Raw genomic sequence first — 8,874 nt, 5'->3', positions numbered from 1 at the left:
TTATTATCTCCAATTAACCAGCCAAAACCTAAGAATGGAGTTGTACCTCAAGTGGTAGAGGGCTAGCCTTGAGTGAAAAAAATTAGGGACAGCACCCTGAATTCAAGGCCCTGTACTGGCAACAAAAAAGAAGTTTAAAAAGATTTGCATATGAAAGAAGACATGAGCTCCTTATCTTTCTGAGACTGGTTGCTGCACATCAGATACATTCATTGCCCAGCCAAAAACAAAAATTCTTCTATGTGTGTGTGTGTGCGTATGTGTGTGTGTGTGTGTGTGTGTGTGTGTGTGTGTGTATGCATGTACGTAATGGTCCTGGGGTTTGAACTCAGGGCTTGGGTACTATCCTTGAGCTTTTATACTCAAGGTTATCATTCTACCACTTGACTCATCTCTGCTTCTGCCTTTTTGGTGGTTAATTGAAGAGAAGAGTCTCACTGACTTTCCTGTTCAGGCTACCTTTGAACCACAAGCAGCATCAGATGTCAGCCTCCTGAGTAGCTAGGATTCCAGATGTGAGCACCAGAATGCAGAAGAAGTATATATGATTTTACTGTTTTTTTTTTTTACAGGAGTCTAAAGTTCCCTGAGTCTTATAAAAGACTTTATATTTAGACTCTTGACCATTGTTGGAACTGTTAAGACTTTGGAGAGTCTTGGAGAATTTGCCTTGTGAGAGGAACATGAGCCTGCAGGGCCCAGGGGCAGAATGTTATACCTTAATATGAAATGTCCCCCACCAGCTCATATTTTCAAGGCATACAGCTCAACTAGTGCTGCTGTTTTGTGAGACCATGGAAACTTTGGGAGGGCGGACTGCCTGGAGGAAGTAGGTTACAGGGGAAGTTGGGCAGCGCGGAGGCTTTAAGGTTATACATGGTCTCCAGTTCCCTCTCCTTTCTCTGCATCGTGGCCTTCGTGATGTGGGCTGCTCTACTCTATCCCACCCTCAACCATGATGAACTAACATCTCTAATACCATGGATATAACTACACAAAAATGACCAACGCAAATATCTCAGCCGTACATGATGATTGGGCTCCCAAAAGATGGTACTGAGAGATCCAAATGCTGACTTTGTATTTTTTTACTCTAGCTAAAAGCTTCTCAAGTTTTACAGAGCACTGGAATTTCCTAGGGATATTATAAAGTATAAATTCATATTTGGCAGCTCTTAAGGTAGGCCTGAAATTCTGCTGGTCAACACATCATCCTTGGAGGAGAAAGGTATTAGCTTACTTCTGAACACAAATTTGAAATAGATGTAGAATGGCAGCTATATTTCAGCATCTTAGACAATCCAGCATTAGCAGTGACCTGGTATAGTTTTCAGATAGCAAAACAGTATTTTGGAGGATCTAAGTATCTTGTCTGTACCCACTAGCTCTTTTATATAATTTGGATTAATGATAGAATTATGGATCTATACAGAAGTCTGCTTTTAAGGTGTTTCTGAAAAACAGTACCTCCAGCTAACAATATTGTTTGTTCCTTGCTTACATAGGCCTTCCTCCTCCTCCTCCTGCTCTTGCCCCTCCTTCTCCCCCTCCTCTTCCTCCTCCTCCTTCATTTCTATTTTTATTTTTGGTTGGTTTTGGGGCTTTAGCTTTTTTGTTCAAGGCAGTGTTCTACCACTTGAGCCATACTTCTTTTTCTGGCTTTTTGATGGTTAATTGGAGATAAGAGTTTCATGGACTTGTCTGCACAAACAATCCTCAGATCTCAGTCTCCTAAGTAGCTAGGATTACAGGCTTGAGCACTGGTTCCCATTATTATTGTAAATAGGTCTTTAAGAAGAGCTTGCCCTACTAAAACCTCAACTTTTAGCTCAGTGCTTATCACTAAAACACCAGGTCAGGAGAGCAGACTCAGTACACTCTCCCTGGACTGACAAACCTAGCTCTTCTTCTTAGAACACTCATGCCACAGAACATGGGGAAATGAATGAAGGCATCCATGTCATTAAGGAGATACATGGATTCCACGAGCAGGTCAGAAGTATGACTGGCAATTAGTAGGCGCTGTATAAGATTCAGCTGCAATTACCAGTAAAAATAAACAGTATCACATCCACTTGATCCTGTGATGTATCTTGTTTGTCATATATTAATTTGTTGAATTTTTATGCTTTTTTTCTTTTTGCCTGTCCTGGGGTTTGAACTCAGGATCTGGGTGCTGTCCCTGAGATTTTGTGCTCAAGACTAGTGCTCTACCACTTGAGCCACAACTCCACTTTGGGCTTTTGGTGGTTAATCAGAGATAAGAATCTCATGGCCATTCCTACCTGGGCTAGCTTTGAACCTTAAACTTCAGATCTCAGCCTCCTGAGTAACTAGGATACAGGAATACGTCACAGGCACCTAGCCCTTTATATAATTTTAACACATTAAAAATATTTGCCTTGAGCAAAGACACACAAACAAGAAATTCATTCATCCAGAGAATAAATAATTACAGAAAGAAAGGTGACTTTCAAGGCACTGAAGCTGCTCTTCCTTGGCTTCACCAAAATGTAATCGCAAGGAGTAACTATTGAGAGTTGAACTCTCAATTGAATTAAATTCTAAGTCTATCTGAAGATTTTGGCACCAAGGCTTGAATGTAAGGCATGGTCACTGTCTCTAAGCTTTTCAGCTTAAGACTTGAGCCATGGCTCCCCTTGGGGCCTTTTTTGTGGTTGATTGGAAATGAGAGTCTCATAGACTTTCTGCCATAGGCTGGCTTTGAACTACAGTCCTTAGATCTCAGCCTCCTGGTTAGCTACGACTATAGGCATGAGCCACTGGTACTTGGCAATTTTATATTTTATTTAATGAAACTTTTGAAACTCAAAGCATTTTACATTTTGTGTACAGTTTACCTTCACTGTGTATCCATTGTTGGTAATAACCACTGGGATATATATAATATTACATACATATTTTCTACTTTATGGGCATGTGTGTATTTACTTATAATTACTACAGATCATTTTCACATCTTGAGTTATTTGATGTTTGCAAAATTGATCACATCAAACACAGTGTTGTAAATAACTCATGCTAATGCAGTCTGATTGTATTTCATGAATGTATTTAAGATTGCAATCTCCCAGCAGAAAAATGATCAGTAAAATAGGTGAGACCTATTATTATAAGGTCTACAGTAAATTCAGAAACCAATGACCAGATAATATCAGCAAGAGACAACTTATCTCCATTTCAGCCATCTTAAAGCAGTTCTTAGTTCTGAAGCAAATAGGATAGATTTACTTACAGTTATTATGGTCCTTTGTGATTTGGACATTAAGATTCAATGCTCATAGGACAAGCCCTAAGAACTTGTATGCTAACCTTGCTGAAAGGAAAATAGGAATAACGGGGGGAAGTTGTCTGATTCCAGAAGTCCAATGATAAAACAATAACCCCTTCTCTCAAGTGGATGTTTTTATGGTGGTATAGTGACAGCTTAAAGGTACCAGAGATAACATTGGCTTGCTACCGTTCTTCACAAAGTATGGTCTCTTGTACAGGTATTAATGTTGTTGCATAAAGAATCTTCAGGATGGGATGTAGCTCAGTGGCAAAGTGATTGTCTAGCAAGCACAGTGTCCTGGGTTCAATTCCCACAACCAAAAAAGAACAGACCAAAAAAAAATAATCTTCTGGGAGTTCACACCTGTGTTCACACCTGTGGTCCTAGCAACTTAGGAGGCTGAGATCTGAGGATCAAGGTTTAGAAGCCAGCCTCTGTAGAAAATCGTGAGACTATTATATCCAATTAACCAGGAAAAACCCAAAAGTAGAGTTGTGGTTCAAGTGGTAGAATGTCAAACTTCACAAAAAAAGCAATGCAAGAATGAGAGGACCTGAATTCAAGACCCAGTACCAGCCCAATTCAAAAAAGAAAACTTCAGAATTTGGGGGCTGTTGGCTCACACCTCTAATCCTAGCTACTCATGAGGCTGACGTCTGAGGATTGAGATTTGATGCTGGATGGGCAGAAAAGTCCCCGTGAGATTTTTATCTCCAATTAGACACTCAAAAACTGGAAGTAGAGTTGTGTCTCAAGTGGTAGAACACTAATCTTGAGCACAAAGAGGTCCAGCGACAGCACTCGGGCTCTATGATCAAGCCCCAAAACAGAAACAAAAACAAACCTTAAGAAAATTTAAGATGACTCTATCTGCTATTAAGCCTGACTGAAAATTATGTGATCGATGATGAATGACACTAATAACATTTAATAACAAGACTTCTCATGAGAAGTTATTATGTGATGGCACTGTGCTGATCACTGTATATGAATGATCTCATTCCAACTTCAAAGTAGCCCTTGGAGGTAGGGACTGTGATGTCTCCATTTTATGGATGAGAAAACAAGGCCCAAAAATACGTGTCCAAAATCACAGAGTTAATGGGTGGCAGGACAGGGTTCAAATTTGATCTGGGTACAAAGTACATTTTCTCCTTAAGTTGTGGTTAAAAAATTATTATTTTCACAATGTGAAATGTGTAAGTCAGTGACATTTAGCAATTCACAATTTTGTGTTACTGTTGCATTATTTCTGGAGTATTTTTTATTACCTTACAGAAGACCTATTGAGGAGTAATTCTCCAACATTACATTGCCCCTAATTCCTGTTAGCACTAATCTACTCTGTCTCTATGGATTTGCCTGTTTTACACATATTTTATGTCAGTGGAATCATACAATAAATGGCCTTTTACCTCTGGCTTCTTTTAGTTAATACAATGTTTGGGAGGTTAACTATGTCACTGCATTTATCAAAACCTTTTGTCCAACCAGAAGGCAGTGGCTCACTTCTGTAATACTAATCATAAGGCTGAGATATGAGATTCTTTTTTTTTTTTTTTTGGTGCCGTCATGGGGCCTGAACTCTGGGCCTGGGCACTGTCCCTCAGCTCTTCAGCTCAAGGCTAGTGCTCTACCACTTAAGCCACAGCACCACTTCCTGCTTTTGTCTTTTTTCTTATGTGTTGCTGAGGAATTGAACCCAGGGCCTCATGCATGCAAGGCAAGCGCTCTACCACTGAGCAACCTTCTCAGCCCCAGTCTATGAGATTCTTATCTCCGATTAACCACCAGAAAGCTAGGAGTGCCAGTATGGTTCAAACTGGTAGAGCACTAACCATGAGAGAAAAAAGCTCAGGGCAGTACTCAGGCCCTGCATTCAAGCCCCATGACCACAAAAAAGTAAAAAATGAAACACACCTTCTGTCCATATTATTTTTTTTTCCACTTTATTTTATTGGTGAACTTATTTAATGACAAGTAGGAAGGTAGGGAGGTTCCCAAGTGGGTTAAGTTGGAAGTACCAAAAAATTCAGGATCTAGGCTTTCTCCATATGTGTAGTTGCAATGAAGGGTTAGTTGGAGAGAAGAGTTTTTGCCAGACTTGTCTGCCCAGGATGGTTTTGAACCACGATGCTGACATATTATTCTTCTCAGTAGTTAGGATGCTAGGCATACCACCTGTACCCAGCTTCAATTTCTTTTTAGGTATAAGAAAAGCTTGCCCTGAATTTTCCCCCTCCAATCTGCTCTGCCAGATATTCAAGGCAACCTATTCCTCAGCAGTTGCTGGCAAAAGAATGGAATTACAATGAATGATGTAAGATTAATGAAGGTTGAGGCTGGAAGGGGCCCCGTTTCCCCTGTGGTCCACAGTTACCTGATACCTGAACAAAATCCAAAATGTAAGAGAAAGTGATGTCTGTAAGATGGGGCAGCCACTAGTATGTGGGAAAGATTTCCTGAAAGAAACCCATCTGTTCTGAGCTCCAGGCCTTAACTGAATGTCTGAAATGACAAACAAAACTATCCAATCACCAACCTCAACATGCCCAAGATGAAACTCATGGTCCCTTGCCAGTGTTGTATTTAGTTGTGACAAGCATTCCCATTTCAGATGCCCACGCCAGCAAAAGAATCGTCACCTCAGCTTTATCATCCATACCAAACACAGTCCCAAGTCCTGCTGATCTAGTCACTCTTACTTATATCCACTGCTACCATCCTAAGTCCAAGTGACCCCATCAGTTCTTCCCTGGATAATACACTCTAGTTTCTTCACAGCACAGTTAGAGTGGTCCTTTCAAATATAAATTGGTTGTGTTTAAGGCACTGCTCCTGGAATGAAGACTAAAATTAGGTCTTTGTCTAATCCTTCTCCTCCCAGTCACACTGCTTTCCTGTGAGCTTAATAAGGTTTGCACTCCATCCCACCTCAAGACGTCTTCATCTGCCCCTTATCATCTTTCCCTTTCACCTTAACCTTCATTTCCAAAGTAAAGCTTTCCCACGCATCCTCATGGTCAGACCCTTGCACTAGGAGTCACATCCTCATGGTCAGATTCTTGCACTAGAAGTCATGTCCTCATGCTCAGACCCTTGCACTAGGAGTCACGACCTCATGGCTAGACACTTGCACTTGGAGTCACATCCTCATGGTCACATTCATGCACTAGGAGTCACATTCTCATGGTCAGACCCTTTCATTAGAAGTCACATCCTCATGGTCAGACACTTGCACTGGGAATCACATCCTCATGGTCAAATCCTTGCACTGGGAGTCACGACCTCATGGTTAGATCCTTGCACTTGTGCTGGGAGTCATGTCCTCATGGCTATTTCTTTGCACTAGGAATCACGTCTTCAAGGTAGAACCTTGGACCGGAAGTTAGAAAGGATTCCTTCTTTTTTCTCAGTATGCAGACTAAGGTCTAAGGTCTATAACAAGAAGCAGCTGGTGCTTCTTCAACAACACACTAAATGCTAAGTACATGGCTGTTGAATGGCTAGGAATGTGTAACCTTCACAGACGTGTGGCAGACATGGAAAGTACCCCAAGTTCCATGGGGATACAGGATAGCCAAGACTGACCCCCTGGTTGGCAGTGCAAGTCACCTGCGTCCATCTGTTGTGGTTTCACCTCTGGCCCCGTCCCTCCGGAATGGGCCGGGGGTGGGGTGCAGAGGTCAAGTGAAGTAACAGCCACCGGCCTGTGATTGAGCTCTCTGGCTCGCCGGTTGGGAAAGGGGAATGTCTCTGGGTGCTGATTGGCTGCCTCACGGCGGTTGGGTAGGCAGCGGTAGCAGCAGTGGCAGGGGCAGGTGCTTGGAGGGACTGGACAGGGCCCAGCAGAGAGGGAGGAGGCAGTTGGAATGGGTCCTTGCCACAGAATGTGCTGAGCGTTGCTTGTGTGGGCTGCCTGCCTAGACCTGCAGTGACCAAAGCTGGATAAGGGTGCTCTGGTGCCCTGTGGCCACCACCAGCGATTCTATGCAGGAGAGCTTTTGCTGGGTCATGGCCAACCGCTTCTACCAGCTGCTGGAAGGTGAGTAGGTCCCGTTCCACATCCTGTGCGATGCCAATCGCTCTCGCCAGCAGCAGCAGCTGCATAGCCGCAAGCAAGACAAGACCGCCATGGTGGCTGCAGCCCCGGGGGAGCTACACAGGAACTTAGGTTCCCAGGCTGGACGCTGGTGGCGGCCACAGGGAGTCTCAGAAGGAGCTCAAGAGCCTCCCGTTGCCCGGTGAGCCTTGGTAGGACAGTCCAGGCCCTCAGCCACCAGGTACATGGGTAGGAGAGGAGAGGAAGGGCACGGGGTGCAGGACAACCAGGCCAGCTGCCTAGATCCTTGGCATGAGACCAAGGCGCTGTGTGCAGCGAGGATGAGAGCTCTGGAGGCATTTCATGTGCCAAGAGTGCTCTTGGCCACGAAGGTGGGAGCCTATGAAAGGGGAAGCCTGGCTGGCGCCCCAGTTGGCCCTGGAGTGTGACAAAATTGGGGTGCCACCGAGCCAGCAAGCAAGTATGGAGCGGGCTGGTGCTTCCACCACCACTGGCCCAGCCCACACATGGTGAGGAAGGGGACAGGCATGAAGGGAAGGGGGCGGCCGGTGGGGGGCCACAGAGGATGGGGGGTGGGGTTGCCTTTCTCTACCTGGCGCTGGCCTGGCTGCACTTGCATTCCTGAATCACCCCTGACTGCTCTAAGACAGGCGTTCCTAACCCTGGCACCTCCAAGCTTCTAGATGTCTCCTGCCTCATCAGACCATGGCCTGGTGCAGGAAGAGGAAGGGCACCTCAGAAAACACTTCCACCTGACCCGCCCTGGCCTGAGGCGTCTGCACCTGCCTCCCATTTCTTCCCTGAGTGCTGAGTGAGGTGAGTGGTTGTCATCAGGTGAGGTGTGTGGTTGTCACTCTTCTGATTGTTGAGGTTAGCTGTGTGGTTGTCACTGTTCTAGGTGTTGAGGTTAGATGTGCAATTGTAACTGTTCTGAGTATTGAGGTTAGGTATGTGGTTGTCACTTTTCTGAGGAAAGAAGTTAGGTGTGTAGTTGTCACTGTTCTGAGTACTGAGGTTAAATGTGTAGTTGTCACTATTCTGAGTGTTGAGGTTAAGTGTGTAGTTGTTATTGTTCTGACTGAGATTAGGTGGGTAGTTATCTCTGGTCTGAGTCGAGGTTTGGTGTGCACTGCTCTGAATATTGAGGTTAGGTGTGCGGTTGTCACTGTTCTGAGTACTGAGGTTATGTGGTAGTTGTCACTGTTCAGAAAACTGAGGTTAGGCGTGTATTTGTCACTGTTCTGAGTATTGAGTTTAGGTATGTAGTTGTCACTATTCTGATGACTGAAGTTAGATGTGCAGTTGTTGCTTTTGTGTGTATTTAGGTTAGGTGTGTGGTTGTCACAGTTCTGAGTGCTGAAGTTAGGTATATAGCTGTCACTGTTCTGAGTAGTGAGGTTAGGTATGCAGTTGTCATTGTTCTGACTGTTCTGAGATTGATGTTAGGTGTGCAGTTGTCACTGTTCTGAGTTTTGAAGTTAGGTGTTTGGATGTCACTGTTCTGAGTGTTTGAGAT

This window comes from Dipodomys spectabilis, unplaced genomic scaffold (genome assembly GCF_019054845.1).
Source record: "Dipodomys spectabilis isolate Male_0828 unplaced genomic scaffold, ASM1905484v1 ptg000622l, whole genome shotgun sequence".
In the NCBI taxonomy this organism is placed as follows: domain Eukaryota; kingdom Metazoa; phylum Chordata; class Mammalia; order Rodentia; family Heteromyidae; genus Dipodomys; species Dipodomys spectabilis.
The sequence above is the reverse complement of the archived record's forward strand: the minus strand, read 5'-3'. Positions refer to the sequence as shown.